General features: G+C 47.1%; 2 protein-coding genes across 8 annotated transcripts in view; both read right to left on the bottom strand.

Annotated features, from left to right (window-relative positions):
* The window catches only part of LOC144113189 (uncharacterized), a 52,252-nt gene that overhangs the window by 20,685 nt on the left and 13,848 nt on the right, over window positions 1-17,719 (bottom strand). For 4 of the 7 annotated variants that reach the window (XM_077646142.1, XM_077646138.1, XM_077646143.1 and 1 more), the window contains 7 exons: window positions 13,129-13,339; window positions 12,001-12,234; window positions 10,672-11,114; window positions 4,110-4,357; window positions 2,938-3,205; window positions 1,712-1,969; window positions 474-741 (listed from right to left, as the gene is read on the bottom strand). The gene's annotated coding sequence lies outside the window, so the exon portion shown is untranslated. The remainder of the gene's footprint in view (window positions 1-473; window positions 742-1,711; window positions 1,970-2,937; window positions 3,206-4,109; window positions 4,358-10,671; window positions 11,115-12,000; window positions 12,235-13,128; window positions 13,340-17,719) is intronic. The other 3 variants (XM_077646141.1, XM_077646139.1, XM_077646144.1) reach the window with 3 other exon arrangements.
* LOC144113185 (protein regulator of cytokinesis 1-like) overlaps window positions 1-17,719 on the bottom strand; it is a 290,994-nt gene that overhangs the window by 260,211 nt on the left and 13,064 nt on the right. The gene's annotated exons all lie outside the window — the stretch shown is intronic.

Below are 17,719 nucleotides of genomic sequence, written 5' to 3'. Positions count from 1 at the left end.
GCTGATGATGATGATGAAGTGTGCGCATAATGCCGTGTAGCTGCTGTTCCTGTATGCGCCCCGTGCCGAGTCGCTTTGCGTGCCAGGCAAGAAAGTCCGCGTTAAACACAGTCAGCAGCGCATTTAAAATTATGGCATTCAAATTTTGCCGACAGGGAGGTTCTGAAGCTAAAGTACCAAAAAAACAAGAATGTTGTGAAAGCCTGTGACCAGTGCGTAAACAGAAAGCCACACATAACATGGGCGGGAGGCACAGCAGATTATACAGCCCCACCTTCACAGCAGCAACCAAAACTCAATCCTAAAAAAATCTGATTTTCTTTTTGGTTCTCATTTCATTGCTCCACGAGTTTCTCGTTGAGTGCACAGGCATGCCAGAAATGGTAGATGCTTACTGCGGACAACTGGAGACTAATGCAAGCAAGGGCTCTGGGTCTATGAACAATATCTATTCCAAAGGCAGGGGCACTTACGATGAGCTTCCAAGTGCGGCTAGCTGGAGACACGAAGCCTTTCCCAACCTTCCGGGAACGTCTGCAATCGCAGCTCGTGGTGGAGGACGAGATCGCCTGCCGACCGGAACCAGTTGACACAGTTCACGACGTAATTAGTTGCTTTTGTCCCCAGTCACCATTGCTTGAGCATCGGCAACGAACTCAGGGCGGCAGAGGTGGACGGAGGGCAAAGGTCGAAGGCGTGGAGATGTGTCGAGGCCGCCCAGTTTGTGCATCATGTTGCGGCCTGCAGTGGGTAAGACAACAGAAATGATGGTGCGTTTGCGTTTCTCGGTGAGATGCAAATTAGCTAGGGGCACTAGAAGTTCGATTTTCACTCCCGCTCCGACGTTTACATTAAGAGTTCTCGGATAGCAGTTGCTGAGTTAGCGATAATGGGATAATGCCCATATATGCAATGCAGTGAGCGATGAAAAGAAAAAAGATAGGTGTAACGTTATAAGAGACGGGAAGCGGGCAGAGTGTGTGAGGGAACAAACGCAGGTTATTAACATCTTCATCGAAATGAAGAGGAAGAAAGGGCCTTGTGCAGGGCACGTAATGCAAAGGAAACATAACCGTATGTCCTTAACGGTAACGGGATAGATTCCAAGAGAAGGCAACCGCAGTAGGGGGCGGTAGCAAGTTGAAGAAGAATGCGGGGATACGGTGGCCGCAGCTGTTAAGGGACAGGTTAATTCGAGAGACATGGGAGAGGCCTTTACCCTTGCAGTGGGCGTAGTGAGGCTGATGATAATGATGCAGTGTGTGCATAATCCCGTGTAGCTGCTGTTCCTGTACGCGCCCCGTGCCGAGTTGCTTTGCGCGCCAGCCAAGAAAGTCCGCGTTCAACGCAGGCAGCAGCGCATTTAAAATTATGGCATTAAAATTTTGCCAACGGGAGGTTCTAAAGCTAAAGTATCAAAAAAACAAGTCGTGAAAGCCTGTGACCAGTGCGTAAACAGAAAGCCACACATAACATGGGCGGGAGGCACAGCAAATTATACAGCCCCACCTTCACAGCAGCAACCAAAACTCAATCCTAAACAAATCTGACTTTCCTTTCGGTTCTCATTTCATTGCTCCATGAGTTTCTCGCAGAGTGCACAAGCATGCCAGAAATGATAGATGCTTACTATGAACAACTAGGAGACCAATGCAAGCAAGGCCTCTGGGTCTATGAACAAGTTATCTATTCCAAAGGCAGGGGCACTTACGATGAGCTTCCAAGTGCGGCTGGCCGGAACCACGAAGCCTTTCCCAACCTGCCGGGAACGCCTGCAATCGCAGCTCATGGTGGCGGACGAGATCGCCTGCCAACCGGAACCAGTTGACACAGTTCACGACGGAGTAGCTTTTGTGCCCAGTCATCAATGCATGAGCATCCACCAGGAACTCTGGCCGGTGGATGGCGGGGAAAAGTCGAAGGCGGCGAGGTGTGTCCAGGCCACCCAGTTCGTGCATCATGTTGCGGTCTGCAGTGGGTAAGAGAACAAAAATGATGGTCCGTTTGCGTTTTTCGGCGAGATGCAAATTAGTTAGGGGCGCTAGAAGTTCGGTTTTCACTTCCGCACCGACGTTTAGATTCAGAGTTCACGGATGGCAGTTGCTGAGTTAGCGATAATGGGATAATGCCCATATATGCAATGCAGCGAGCGATGAAAAGAAAAATGATAGGTGTAACGTTATAAGAGACGGGAAGCGGGCAGAGTGTGTGAGGCAACAAACGCGGGTTATTCACATCTTCATCGAAATGAAGAGGAAGAAAGGGCCTTGTGCAGGGCATGTAATGCAAAGTAACAATAACTGCTGGTCCTTAACGGTAACGGAATAGATTCCAAGAGAAGGCAACTGCAGCAGGGGGCGGTAGCAAGTTGAAGAAAGCGGGGTTACGTTGGCCGCAGCTGTTAAGCGACAGGTTAATTCGAGAGACATGGGAGAGGCCTTTACCCTTGCAGTGGGCGTAGTGAGGCTGATGATAATGATGCAGTGTGTGCATAATCCCGTGTAGCTGCTGTTCCTGTATGCGCCCCGTGCCGAGTCGCTTTGCGCACCAGCCAAGAAAGTCCGCGTTCAACACAGGCAGCAGCGCATTTAAAATTATGGCATTCAAATTTTGCCGACAGGGAGGTTCTGAAGCAAAAGTACCAAAAAAAACAAGTGTCGTGAAAGCCTGGGACGAGTGCGTAAACAGAAAGCCACACATAACATAGGCGGGAGGCGCAGCAAATTAGCTAGCCCCACCTTCACAGCAGCAACCAAAACTCAATCCTAAATAAATCTGATTTTCTTTTTGGTTCTCATTTCATTGCTCCAGGAGTTTCTCATTGAGTTCCCAAGCATGCCAGAAATGATAGATGCTTACTGCGGACAACTGGAGACTAATGCAAGCAAGGGCTCTGGGTCTATGAACAATATCTATTCCAAAGGCAGGGGCACTTACAATGAGCTTCCAAGTGCGGCTAGCTGGAGACACGAAGCCTTTCCCAACCTTCCGGGAACGTCTGCAATCGCAGCTCGTGGTGGAGGACGAGATCGCCTGCCGACCGGAACCAGTTGACACAGTTCACGACGTAATTAGTAGCTTTTGTACCCAGTCACCATTGCTTGAGCATCGGCAAGGAACTCTGGGCGGCAGAGGTGGACGACGGGCAAAAGTCGAAGACACCGAGGTGTGTCCAGGCCACTCAGTTCGTGCATCATATTGCAGTCTGCAGTGGGTAAGAGAACAAAAATTATGGTCCATTTGCGTTTTTCGGCGAGATGCAAATTAGCTAGGGGCGCTAGAAGTTCGGTTTTCACTTCCGCTCCAAAGTTTAGATTCAGAGTTCACGGATGGCAGTTGCTGAGTTAGCGATAATGGGATAATGCCCATATATGCAATGCAGCGAGCGATGAAAAGAAAAATGATAGGTGTAACGTTATAAGAGACTGGAAGCGAGCAGAGTGTGTGAGGGACCAAATACGGCTCATTCACATATTAGTAGAAATGAAGAGGAAGAAATGGCCTTGTGCAGGGCATCTAATGCAAAGGAAAGATAACCGCTGGTCCTTTACGGTAACGGAATGGATTCCAAAGGCAACAGCAGCCGGGGCAGTAGCAAGTTCAAGAATGCAGGAATAAGGTGGCCGTAGCTGTTAAGGGACAGGTTAATTGTAGAGACATGGAAGAGGCCTTTGCCCTGCAGTGTGCGTAGTTAGGCTAATGTTGACAATTATGATGCAGCGTTTGCATAATCCCATGTAGCTGCTGCTTCCCTATGCGCCGTGCCGCATCGCCTTGCGCGGCAGCCAGAAAATCCGCGTTCAACAAATTGCGCGGCGCTTTCAAAATTATGACAATCAAGTTTTACCGACATGGAGGTTCTGCAGGTAAGTCACCAAAAAAAACAAGAGTGCCGTGAAAGCCAGTGACCAGTGAGTAGTCGGAAAACAACACATAATATAGGTGGGAGGCCGGTCAATAATAGGATCAGAATCAGGATTGGAACGCCACAGTGAGGTTCTAGCCATGAGTATTGCAAGCCAGCAACCCACGCTGACCATTCGCCACAAGATGAAGGTATGCTGCCTTCAGTAAACGAGTTGAGTACAAAGAAATCTTCCGGTGCTCACCTTCTGCACCATGCTTCGAAATCCGGCATTCAGCAGAGTGACGCAGAGGAGGTCGACACGAGCGACAAAACTCTCGGCTGTAGTGGTCGCATACTGCCCATGATCTTCAAGGTGAAGGCCTCTTGGCATGTGCAGAGACGAGGACAGCTGAGACGCACCATTGCCACGGCTTGGCAAACTTATGAGTATGTCGTCTTCGAGGCCGCCTAAGTTGTCCAGGCGACCCAGTTCGTGCATCATCTTGAAGTCTGCAGTGGATAAGAGAAAAAAAAATTATGGTCGGCTTGCGTAGTTAGGCGAGATGAGACATAGGTGCACCAGCAGTTGGGTACCGTTGATAGCTTGACCCGTTATTAAGCATCTGCTGATTGTTCTACGTGGCATCGCTCATTTGCAGCTTTTGTTGCAGTGCGGATGTGGTTGATGTCGTAGTAAACTCAAATAAACAAGGCACTGGAAGGTTATGTGGACATAAGGGGCTGAAAGGTGAGTGCAGAGAAGTGCGTTTTGTAGTTTTGTAAACAGCAGTAAGGCTAAATTTATTAAAAACAGCAATGGGATAGCTCATACTTGTAACAAAAAAAGGCCAGCGTATTATGGTCGTGGCTACAATACTACTATAGAGGAGCACAACACGCTGCCCTGTAACGGCAGCGCACCACGTAGAGCAGGAATTCGTTTTAAGCATAAAGGGTATTCGGTTTATGCATACACTATACTATTACAGAGGAGCACAGCATGCTGTCCTGTAACGGCAGCGCACCATGTAGAGCAGGAATTCGTTTTAAGCATAAGGGGCATTCAGTTTATGCACACATTATACTATTACAGAGGAGCACAGCACACTGTCCTGTAATGGCAGCACACCACGTAGAGCCGGTATTCGTTTCAAGCATAAGGGGTATTTGGTTTATGCATATATTATACTATTACAGAGGAGCAGAGCACACTGTAGTGTAACGGCAGCACACTATGTAGGCCGGTATTCATTTTCAACATAAGCATATATATATATATATATATAGCAGCCAAGGGAACCAACCCCCGCCGAAACCAAAAAGCATAGGGAATCTCTTTTTGTAGTTTTTCATGAATAGGAGAATAATAGCAGAAAACACCACTTGCCGCCGGTGGAATCCAAACCCATGACCTATAAAATGTCGCTTCTGGTGCTTTACCAGCTGAACTGCAGCGATGGCTCTCCAATCTTCTGCTTTCGACGGTATTTATGTGTAGTGTAAGCTAACCTTGAGAGTGTTCACCATCGCCACCCACGTCCATAGCGGCGTACGTAGTACGTCCTGCATTACCGCGAGTGCCACGAAGGAATGTGATTGAACGCTGAGGGCGGAAGCCATGGGAGATGGGAGAACACTTATGCAACCTATGGCATCAAGGCTGCCAGATTTAAGGCTGCAAAACTCGAATCAGGCAGCCTTGATGCCATAGGTAGCGTAAGAGGGTTCTGGAGATTTATATGTAGGCCGCAGCGATGCTTGTGTAGTCTATATATTTTGTTCGATCTGTGACTTTCTTGGGAAGCATTGACAAACCTGCGCACTAAATGCCTCGTCAGCCCAAATGTTTTGTTTCGCTCCACAGCTGTCGACCAATGCTGGAGTAGTAAAAGCTATAGGGGCTAAGGGAACATTACAGAAAGCACAAAAATATCTTGTTACCAAAAGGAAATCCTTTCTCAGTCGGCAATCACATGTGCATGTAAGTGCGTTTTGCTCCTTGTCTTTTTTTTATGGAGAATTTTTTTTTCATTGTGTAGGTACACGCGACACACATGACGACGTTATTAGGGAGCATACGGGTTTCTAAGCCATGGTGGCTCCCCCACCGCCGTGTCTTTTGATGCTTCTATAACCTCCCTGCCTATTAAAAGTAACCTATTGGAAGTTTTGTGCCTCCTGAAGTAACTCACCGGCCGCGAGAAGCGTTAGACAAAAACACTCGAGTTAATTTTGGCCGCTGTGCCAGTCCCTAGCTAGTAGCCTTGGGAAGCTCTGCCCCTCGGCTGACTTCTCTTGACCAACAGGATGTTGCGAATGTTGATGAATACGAATGAAGAGTAATACACAGACGGAAAAGGGCACTGAATTCAAGTGGTCCGTATTAAAGTTATGCCACCGGTCATGCTTCAAAACGCAACCAAAATGCCTGTTTTTTTTCATACACACATTTTGCACCGAGAAGCAATCTGACCTGTTTGCTCGATAATATCTCTTCTGTGACCACGACGCAGGCTCGCTACACGATTCGATTATCAGCTGGGATTATGGGAGGTTACATAAGAAGCCACATTTTCCTTTAGATATTCGAAGTTGCCTCCTCGTAATTTTGTGACATATTCTATCACCATAGGCACAGAGTTTTCAATCCGCTGTGGGGGGGAGGCAGTTAGCACTCTCACTCGCCCTCCCTCCTCCTCTGGGCATGCTCGTTACAGAGTACATTACAGAGCAAAACAGCAATTTACATCAAGACAGAAGAGAAAAAAAGGTAAAGAGAGAGGGTACTGATCCTCGAGGAACCCTAGAACAACGTGGTCCAGTAGAGAAATCAGCACCATTAATGCTGACAAATTCAACATGAGAAGAAGGAAATCCACGGATCCAGTTAAGAACTAGTTCATGGTTCATGGGGGCTCAATGTCCCAAAGCGACTCAAGGCTATGAGAGATGCCGTAGTGAAGGGCTCCAGAAATTTCGACCATCCGGGGTTCTTTAACGTGCACAGACATCGCACAGTACACAGGCCTCTAGAATTTCGCCTCCACCGAAATTCCACGCGCCGATCCCAGCCACATCTTTCGGGCCAGCAGCCGAGCGGCATCACCACTCAGCCACCGCGGCGGCTTCCAGTTAAGAACTGCAGGGTCAATGTTCAGCACACCATGTTTATGTAATAGCACTGAGTTATCAACTTTATCGAATGCTTTAGCAAGGTCAAGAAATATGGAATCAGATGAAAAAGCGGAGTCCAAACAGAAGCGCAAGTCGTAAGTGAAGAAAAGTAGTTGATGCCACATGAGGAGAACTTTTAGAAGCCATGTTCTGTTAGCGAGAAGAAATTACGATTGTGAGAATATGCATTTCATGATGACAGAACTATACTGTTTAGAATTCCGTATAAATTTACCATTTATACCATCAATTCCACTAGAAGATGTTAGTTTCAAATCGATAATCGCTATATGATGGCTTGCAAGTCGAACATGGTGGGACCCATCGCAAAATGATAGACCAGTTGGAGATTGGGACATTGGATAACACTGGATGAAGAAGAAAACGACTTAATGAAAGTATCACTTAGTACAGGAGCACAGAGGTGGTTGGGAGCAGGTCTGCCGGTCGGTGCAATAATGGCACTTTATTGGTGTTCCCAAGTTTAATTGTGTTCCAGCAGCATCTTGGGTTAATATGCTAAAGCAGCTGTCTTGTATGCTGTCCAATGGGCAGGTTTTAATGAATATTTGGCAGCTTTAAAAAATATTTTCTTTTTGTGAGAAAATCGCTTCAAATATCTGTTAGACCATAGAGCATAACTACTGGAGTATCACGGCAGAAAATAAGAATAAAACGGGCTACCTGTGAAGAAAAATCACGAAACAAAAATGCAGACAGTGACTGGCAAAAAAAACTAACAAAATCGCTTATTTACAGAGTGCCTACAGGAAGGTGGTTCTAGTCATTAAACGTACATGGCACGATCAAATAATAAAAAAAATGTGTGACAGTGACTTCCGTGAACTTTGCGTTGATTATCACGTGACGAACGATACGTTGGCAATGACATAAAGTGGCTGACGAAACGAATTTGTTTATTTTGCTTTGCTGGGTGCTTTTTTTCGCTCCAGTGTTGTTCTTCGGTTTTTTCGTGAAGTGTGTGGCTGGAAACAGCACCATCGCTCTCGGCGACTCTCTCTCGTCCGTGTGAATGTGCCAGTCTGTAGCAGAAGATATGCTGTCCACTGACCCCATAGCTCAGTCTCCGGGGGCAAGAGGGGGAGGGGGCTAGAGCCCTCCAGCCCCCCGCAGTCGATGCCTATGCTCAGTTCGTTCTTAGCTCCGCTACAGGCTCAGAGAACGAGGGTTCTATAGCCAGGCCATAACGCGAGTGCCTTCATAGCATACGCTGTGCCACTGCGAGTGCTTCGTCGACAACACCCACAAAAAACACACTCAACCAGTGCGCATGAAGCAGTATCTTGATAGGCAGGAGAATGTTGTCTACTTTCCTAATCAAGTTTAATGAGTCTTCAGCCTGCAGTCTATAGCCCTTAGATCCAGTAAAGTCCTTCCCTTCCCGAATATGCAAACCTGTCCGAGTTGAAAGCATTTCACTTGAAATGCATTCAAAGACATGGCGATGAGGAAATCACAATTGTATGTGGACCTGTGTTATACCACACATCTCATAATGCTTGTGTGCGCGTGTTTCAATTGGCGTTTTATGCAAGTTACACAGAGCGCACCGGCGAAATCAGATATGTGATGTGAGGCTATATCTTCCAAAAAATAAGTTCCTCCTTAAAGGTATGACTTGACAGTGTTATTTATTTATTTATTTATTTATTTATTGATACTGCAGGCCAATAAACTGGCCCTAGCAGGAGGGGCAATACAGTAAAAAGTGTGACAATGCAAAACAACAATAAACACTAACGAAAAATAATGCGGGGTGTAGCAGTGTTAATAGTTATTTGCTATTTTCATTTTCAGTCCCTTTTTCTAATTACACACAACGATCAGCATACATCAGTTTGAGTACCCGACCACGTGATACACCACATACAAGCTATGCCTTCAACTAAGTCCAACGACCGTGCCTCAATGGCCTAGGTGTAGAGTGTGACTCTCAACCCAATGGTCACGTGTTCGATTCCTAATTTTCCCGATCGGCATTTCGGTCATTTATTTCCTTTGCATCCTCATATGCCATAATGACATTTCAGCGATACTATGACCTCATAATGACAAATGAAATGCAGTTCTAATCGTTTTCATTCCACAGCTCAACCTGTAACCTCCGAATCATCTCGACTAACCCTGAATTAGCGTGACAACGCGCACAGCTTTACCTCCGAACGTCCACTCCAGCGTTGTCGAATTGCAATCTACATGGATCTTGAACAACACCATGGCGAAAGGCTCTGGTTAGATGTGAATGCCTGCGGTTCCTCAACAAGCGCTGACAATGTATAGCCGATGGGCGTTTTTTGCCTTTGGCCTTTCTGAAACTGCAGCTGGCATGCCAGGAGCTCCCTTCCAGAAGAAAGCGCAAATGACGAGATACAAAAGGCTTAAAACACACAGAGCTTCAACGCGATATTAGGTTCATGCAAGGTACAACACCGCCTGTAACGCGCCCATGTACACTTGTTTAGAGGTATGACGTCGGTTTAGAGGTATGACGTCGGTATAACGTATGCTCATTGGTACACAGAGCACTGCCAGGCACACTGTGCCACCTCTCCCCCTTCATGGTAGTCTTCGCTATCCTGGCTCTGAACACTCACCTAATCTTGGAGAGTTATCATTATCAATGAATATCCAGTTAACCCATCGTCGTATGCGACTCATAGTGCCCCCGAAAGGCAAGCAAAAAAAAATGGCTGAGGTTTAACTCAGTTATAGCTAATGAGACGAGTGAAAGACCGGCCTCCATCACTCCGCCCAGTCAAGACCCAACGGCTCCGACTGAAATGAGCGCGGCGAGCCGCGCGCCATATACGGCCAATCAAGTGGTCATGTCACGTGGTATGGCGGAGGGTCGGCGCAGCGTCGAGCAGCGCGGCGAAGCTAGACTCCAGCTGTGGCCAGTCAAGTGGTATGACGTTAGGCCTGGCTCAAGGTCAAAGTGAAACCTTGTTCACTTGAAAATCGCAGCTCGGAAAGAGGAGCTGTCACTCCTTAACGACCCCGTCCTTTTTCACTGCAGCTCTATCTCTTTGTCACAGTGACTTAAATCTGTAGCCGGATTTGGGGAGGACGTGGGGAAGTCTGCGGTTGCCCTAACCAGCGCTGGCGCTCAACTTAGGGGCAGAAACTGGGTTACCAAAGGCAAGAGCTCCGTTCCCATAGGCGTTCTTGCAGTCATGACCATTCACCAACAAGCTCAACTCGCTGGTTTACTGTTTTACTCCCGTAGGCGGCTGAGTGAGACAGTCGTTCTCCCACGGGCCGCAAGTCAAGAGAAAACGAATGAAAGAACTGGAACTGAGGCCAAGCCCAAACTTTAAAGTTTATTTGAATGCATAAGGCAATTTGAATGCATAAGCAGCGCATTTAAAATTATGGCATTCAAATTTTGCCGACAGGGAGGTTCTGAAGCTAAAGTACCAAAAAAACAAGAATGTCGTGAAAGCCTGTGACCAGTGCGTAAACAGAAAGCAACAAATAACATAGGCGGGAGGCGCAGCAAAATAGCTAGCTCCACCTTCACAGCAGCAACCAGAACTCCTAAATAAATTATTTTCTTTTTGGTTCTCATTTCATTGCTCCACGAGTTTCTCGCAGAGTGCCCAAGCATGCCAGAAATGATAGATGCTTACTTGAGGACAACTGGAGACCAAGGGACGCAAGGCCTCTAAGGCTATGAACAGGCTGTCTATTCCAGCGTCAAGCACTTGCAATGAGCCTCTCCAACTGCAGCTGGCTGGAGACACGAAGCCTTCCCCAACCTTCCAGTAACATCTATAGTCTGAGGTCGTGGTGGAGGACGAGATCATCTACCGACCGGAACCAGTTGACCAAGTTGACGACGTAGTAGCTTTTGTGCCCAGTCACCATTGCGTGAGCATCAGCGAGGAACTCTGGGCGGCAGAGGTGGACGGCGGGCAAGAGTCGAAGGCAACACAAGCAGCAAAAACGGCCGCAATGACACGGTCTCCCGCAGAGGACGTCGCAACCAGGGGCAAAACTCTCGGCTGTAGAATGTCGTCTTCTAAGCCGCAGAAGTGGCCCAGGCCACCCAATTCATGCATCATCTTGAGGTCTGCAGTGGGTAAGAGAAAAAAAATGACGGTCGATTAGCGTAGTTAGGCGAGACGAGAATTAGGTGTGCTAGCAGTTCGGTTTGCACTTTTGTTCCGGTGTTTAGTTTCAGTGCTCACGGATGGCAGTTGATGAGTTAGCGATAATGGGTGCAACACAGCGAGCGATGAAAAGAAAAACGATATGTGTAACGTTATAAGAGACCGGAAGCGGGCAGACTCTGAGAGAACAAACATGGGTTATTCACATCTTAGTCGAAATGAAGAGGAAGAAATGGCCTTGTGCAGGGCATATAATGCAAAGGAAAGATAACCACTGGTCCCTAAGGGTAACGGAATGGATTCCAAGAGAAGGCAACCACAGCAGGAGGCGGTAGCAAGTATAAGAATGCGGGGATACGGTGGCTGCAGCTCTTAAGGGACAGGTTAATTCGAGAGACATGGGAGAGGCCTTTACCCTTGCAGTGGGCATAGTGAGGCTGATGTTGATGATGATGCAGCGTTTGCATAATTCCATGTAGCTGCTGCTCCTGTATACACCCTGTGCCGCGTCACCTTGCGCGGCAGCCAGAAAATCTGCATTCAACAAATTGCTCGGCGCTTTCAAAATTATGGCATTCATGTTTTACCGAGATGAAGGTTCTACAGCTAAGGCACCAAAAAAAAACAGTGCTGTGAAAGCCAGTGACCAGTGAGTAGTCAGAAAAACACACATAACATAGGTGGAAGGGCATTTAATAATGGGATCAGAATCGAGATCAGTACGCCACAGTGAGGCTCTAGGCATGAGTATTACAAGCCAGCAACCCACGCTGACCATTTGCCACAAGATGAAGGTATGCTGCCTTCAGTAAACGAGTTCAGCACAAAAAATCTTATGATGCTCACCTTCTGCACCATGCATCGAAATCCGGTATTCAGCAGAGTGAGGCAGAGGAGGTTGACACGATCCAAAGACAAAACACTCGGCTGTAGTGGTCGCATACTGCCTGTGATCTTCAAGGTGAAGGCCTATTGGCAAGTGCAGAGACGAGGTCAGCTGAAAGGTACCATTGCCACGGCTTGGCGAACTTCATGAGAATGTGGTCTTCGAGGCAGCCAAGTTGTCGATCATCTTGAGGTCTGCAATGGGTAAGAGAAAAAAAGATAGTCGATTAGCATAGTTAGGTGAGATGTGAATTAGGTGCACTAGCAGTTCAGTTTGCACCTAGGTTTCGGAGTTTAGATTCAGTGTTCATGGATGGCACTACTGGGATAGTGATAATGGGTTAATGTCCATATATGCAACGCAAAAATTCATGAAAAGAAAATTGATATCTGTAACATTATAAGATACTGGAAGCGGGCAGAGAGTGTGAGGGAACAAACGCGGGTTAATGACATCTTAGTCGAAATCAAGAGGAAGAAATGGCCTTGTGCAGGGCATGTAAAGCGAATGGAAGATAACCACTGGTCCTGAAGGGAACGGAGTGGACTCAAGAGAAGGGAAACACAGCAGTGTGTGGCAGAAAGTTTAAGAAGTTTGCAGGGATACGGTGGCTGCAGCTGTTAAGGGACAGGTTAATTCGAGAGACATGGGAGAGGCATTTGCCTCGCGGTGGGCATAGCGAGGCTGATGTAGATGATGATACAGCGTTTGCATAATCCCGTGTAGCTGCTGCTCCAGTATGCCCCCTGTGCCGCGTCGCCTTACACGGCAGCCAGAAAGTCCGCGTCAGCAAAGACAACGGCGCTTTCAGAATTAATGCATCCAAATTTTACCGACTAGGAGGTTCTAAAGCTAAGGCACCCAAAAAAACACAAGAGTGCCGAGAAAGCCAGTGACCAGTGAATAAACAGAAAGGCGCACACAATATAGGTGGCAGGTGCAGCAAATTAACTAGCCCTGCCTTTGCAGCAGCAACCGAAACTCAATTCTAAATAAATCTGACTTCCTTTTTGCTTCTCATTTCGGCTGGTCCATGTCAACAATTTCTTCCACAGTGCCCAAGCATGCCAGAAACGATAGATGCTTACTTGCGGACAACTGGAGACCAAGGGACACAAGGCCTCTGGGGCTATGAACAAGTTGTCTATTCCAGTGTCAAGGGCACTTGCGATGAGTCTCTTCAACTGCGGCTGGCTGGAGACGCGAAGCCTTTCCCAACCTCCCGGTAACGTCTGTAGTCGCAGGTCATTAGGCCGCAGAAGTTTTCCAGGGCTCCCAGTTCGTGCATCATCTTGCGGTCTGCAGTGGGTGAGAGAAAAAAAAAATGATGGTCGATTTGTGTAGCTGGGCGAGATGTGATTTAGGTGCGCTAGCAGTTCGGTTTTCACTTCAGTTTCGGTGTTTAGATTCAGTGCTCATGGATGCCACTTGCTGGAACAGCGATAATGGGTTAATGTCCATATATGCAACGCAGCAAGCGATGAAAAGAAAAATTATAGGTGTAACGTTACAAGTGACCCGAAGTGGGCAGAGTGTGTGTGGGAACAAACGCGGTTTAATATCTGAGTCGAAATCAAGAAGAAATGGCCTTGTGCAGAGCATGTAATGCGAAGGGAAGGTAACTACTGTTCCTTAAGGGTAACGGAATGTATTCCAAGAGAAGGCAACCGCAGCAGGGGCGGTAGCAAGTTTAAGAAGAATGCGGGGATATGGTAGCCGCAGCTGTTAAAGGACAGGTTAATTCGAGAGACATGGGAGAGGCCTTTACCCTTGCTGTGGGCATAGTGAGGTTATTGATGATGATGCAGCGTTTGCACAATCCCGTGTGGCCGCTGCTCCCGTATGCAAGAGAAGGCAAGGGACGCGGGGATCGGCAGAAAGTTGGGTGGGCGGGTGAGATTAAAAAGCTTGCAGGGTGCAGGGATAATGTGGGCGCGGTTAACACAAGGCCGGTTTAATCGGAGAGTAATGGGAGGTCTTTGCACTGCGCTTGGCATAGTCAGGCTGATGATGATGATGATGATGATTATTATTATTATTATTATTATTATTATTATTATTATGTAGCATATGCTGCGAAATAGCGCTTGCCAGCTTGTTATGCGATGAGAATGGGCATTACTGGGAATTGCAATGAGTGCGGACACGCAGATGATGTTTGTAGAGGAAAGGAACAAGAAAATGAACATATGCGCGCTGACTACTCTCAGAAGTTAGAACTAGAGCGCAGCATCTCTAAGGACGCCTTACAGCTTGTCGGGATGGCGCCTCAGCTAGGAAGACTGGCGACGGCAAGGCAGCTCTCAGTGACAACAGTACGCAAATGCTTGGTTCAAGAGCCCTTTAGACGGGTTGCAACACAAACTAGGAATACTTTTGTGTTGCGTGCCCATATACCGTCCGCACTCTTAACCATTCCGCTGCGTCATGCTCAGAACGGATAGTGTCTCAGAATGATATCCCCGTTCGGCTGACTTCCTCCGGCCTTCATCCCAGAATACGGGTTGATACTCTCAAAGGTGAGCTGAATGCCTGCACTGTAAAAATTTCACACCTTTAAAGGGTCCCTGAAAGAAGTGTTTCAGCTTGGCTTTAAAATGCTTGCACTATGTAGAGTACAGGCCACCGAGCGTCTGTGCCGCGTACCAGACCTCAAATGCGAACAGGAAATTTACAACACATTTTTAAAAATTCCCGCTTTAGCACCTCGCGGTGACGCGCGGTGCAGGGCTTTCGCGCAAAAACCTGGCATTCAACATCACGTCATGCAAATGACATCAGGAGCCAGGGGTTATCATTGGTTCACAGCGCCAAACTCTTTCAGACATCACGCGGTACTGCGGCAGCGGCAACTCGACGTGCACCGCAGCTGGTGGAGGTAGGGTAACACCCTCAAAAGAAATTAAGGCCTGCTGGCTCTTCCTTCCCCCCTGAGCTATGTCACGCAAAACAGGCCTACATAGAAGTTCCATGCAACACATTCCGAAGCACAAGTGATATAGGGGTGTTCCAGATGAGGCCAGGAAGGTATACAATGGTTAACCCCACCTATTCGGAGAAGTCGGAGCGGGGGACGACGGCAACGACAATCCGATCGGTTCTGCAAACCCGTGACACTCCTTTGATTGCCTCGGGGAAAGCAAAGTCGTGGCACATTGCGACAAGTTTCTGAACACACTTTTTCTATACGCTGACAGTGCATGCAGTCTACGCCTTGTGCTGTGCTTGCGGTTGTGTTTTGATTGCCTCGGGGAAAGCAAAGTCGTGGCACATTGCGACATGTTTCCGAACACACTTTTTCTATACGCTGACAGTGCATGCAGTCTACGCCTTGTGCTGTGCTTGCGGTTGTGTGGCCGTCGAGGTGATGTGCTAGTGCATTCATTGGAGACAAGTGCAGCGTGCCCAATTGTCAGATTAATTGCAGATCAGGGCCCAAAAACCACGTTTTGAGGTTTCTCTGGGGTGAAGCACAGAACACGCGGATTAGGGCTATACCACGAGGAAATTTCGTTGTCACTGCACTCTAAGGTAAGATGTTTGGAACGTCTCCAAATAATAGTCTCTTCTGAAAAATAGGATAGACTTAGCGCTGCATTTTAGAAAAGTGTCTGTAAACCAGGAAGCTTGTTACAGTCGTAAGCAGCGAATCCAGCACTTCAAGAGATAGCTCTCTTGCCATGTTACAGCTGCTATTTAAACAAAATTGAACTTCCCTCTAGGTTTGCGAACTTCACTCGTGCGAGAGGCCTACCATATCGACGAGCTTACAGAGACCACCACAACTGCGCGCCGCTTTCACACAGCCACAATCCCAACAATGTTTCCAGAATGCCCGTCTGGTCTTTCTAAGCCATGCATCTCAAGTGATGTCCAACTCGAAGCGATGGCGTCTTGAGTCTGCTACTTTTGAAAAAAGCGCTTGAAGAGTCTGCCGAAGTATTCCACAAAGAGCAGGAAGTGGATAAGATTCTAAACTTGACAGAATATGTAACCAGCAAGATACATTCTGGTATATTATCTAATGAAATGAACGTCTTATTTACTGAACATATTGAAGACCAAGCTCCAGGCATCAAATATCCCGTTGCAGTAAAAGCTGACTTTATCATAACAGTTTACTTTGTAAAGACACCGATAATGAAAATGGGCACCAATTTCTCCATTCTATCTGTAGCAAAACAGCAAGAAATCGGCGGTGGAGCTACTTGTGAGCATTGAGAACAGCTGCGTCGACCCCATTCGAAGTCCCAAATCCACAAATGAAGACATCTGCTTGCTATTAGCAATTAGGTGGATGGCAGAAGTGTATATATTTGTCTTGAGAGCAAAATTATAATAAGCACATGTGTCCCCAATAAAACTACATACACAGCTGTGAAGCTAATAGAGTGCGTTTCATTTCTCATTATAGCTGCACTCCATAAAATTGTAGATACAGAAATAAGGAAAGTGAAGGTTTTAAAACAGAGGTAAATTTATTTAAAGGAATGTAGAATGTTTACTGAGAAAGACGAGAACACAACAGAATTGCTGACATTAGTACCTAAAAACAACCTTCACAAAGCTGGTTAATGGCTACTGCATCTAAATAAAGGACTCGTAAAGTGCCTGCTCTTTATTCTAGCATTTGGCAGAAGAAAAAGTGTGAATAGATTAATGGAAGCTTATTTCAGCTAGGTGATCCCAGCCACGATTCCACAAACTCCACCGTAAGTGGCAGCGACTATGGGCCTCTTTTCGTGACATCCCAGGAGGAGTACTAAGGCCTTCTCAAATTCTCTAGAGGGTGTTGGGTAGGGAAGGGGCCATCGGAGTAGCGCCGCCATTTTGGCGTGCGAGAGAGCGAAAAGTGCGAAGACACGGAAGTTCAAATTTTGTCTGCATATAACTCAGCTTCCACAAAACGCATTAAAATAATTCTTGCTGGAGGATCACTATGAAGCGGCGTCTTTTAACATCCCTGACATATCTCAACTTTATTGAGAGCCCCTTTCTGGGTCCTTTCAAAGGGAACACACTGATTAACTTACCCTCGCACCCGACAGAATAGGAGCTTCTGTTGCACATACACCCGTCCTGCACCCTAAGATTGTAGGGGTGGATGTGCTAATGGCCAAAATATCCAGCATGTGCAAGGGTGTTCCTTTCAAAAATGTAAAGCTGGCTTCACCTCCGTGCTGCCTGCCTGACTATTTAGAGAAGAAAAAATGTAAAAACAAAATATAGTCCTAGCTCGTGTGTTTTATGGAACGAAATATGTCAGCGTAGTTCCTGTGACAACATTACGTGCACATGTGAAGCAGTAACATGCATGTTCGGCATTTTATCCACATTTTACTGGTGCACCGACACGATTATTAAGGCAAATTCCACAACTTGTCTAGAGCCAGTGTGCGAGTAGTATTCTCTGTTCCAAACAAATTGCAGTGTCTCTGCAACAGCGTCAACTGTGAAGGGTCGCCACCTGCAGAATGCGAAAAGAACCTAGAATTCTGTTATGCGCAAGTGCCCCATAAATGTGGTGCACAGATGTGAGCTATCCAACTGAACGTGCTGTATCAGCCAAACAGGGGATGCCTAAATGACCGCCTGAGGGAACACGAGCGCTCTTTAACCTCATAAAAGTATTTTCGTCACACGTTGGCAGTCGTGTGAAAACTGCACCTCAGCTTTCAG

Source organism: Amblyomma americanum, chromosome 1, assembly GCF_052857255.1.
Source record: "Amblyomma americanum isolate KBUSLIRL-KWMA chromosome 1, ASM5285725v1, whole genome shotgun sequence".
Taxonomy (NCBI): Eukaryota; Metazoa; Arthropoda; class Arachnida; order Ixodida; family Ixodidae; genus Amblyomma; species Amblyomma americanum.
This window is presented reverse-complemented; position numbering and strand designations above follow the sequence as displayed.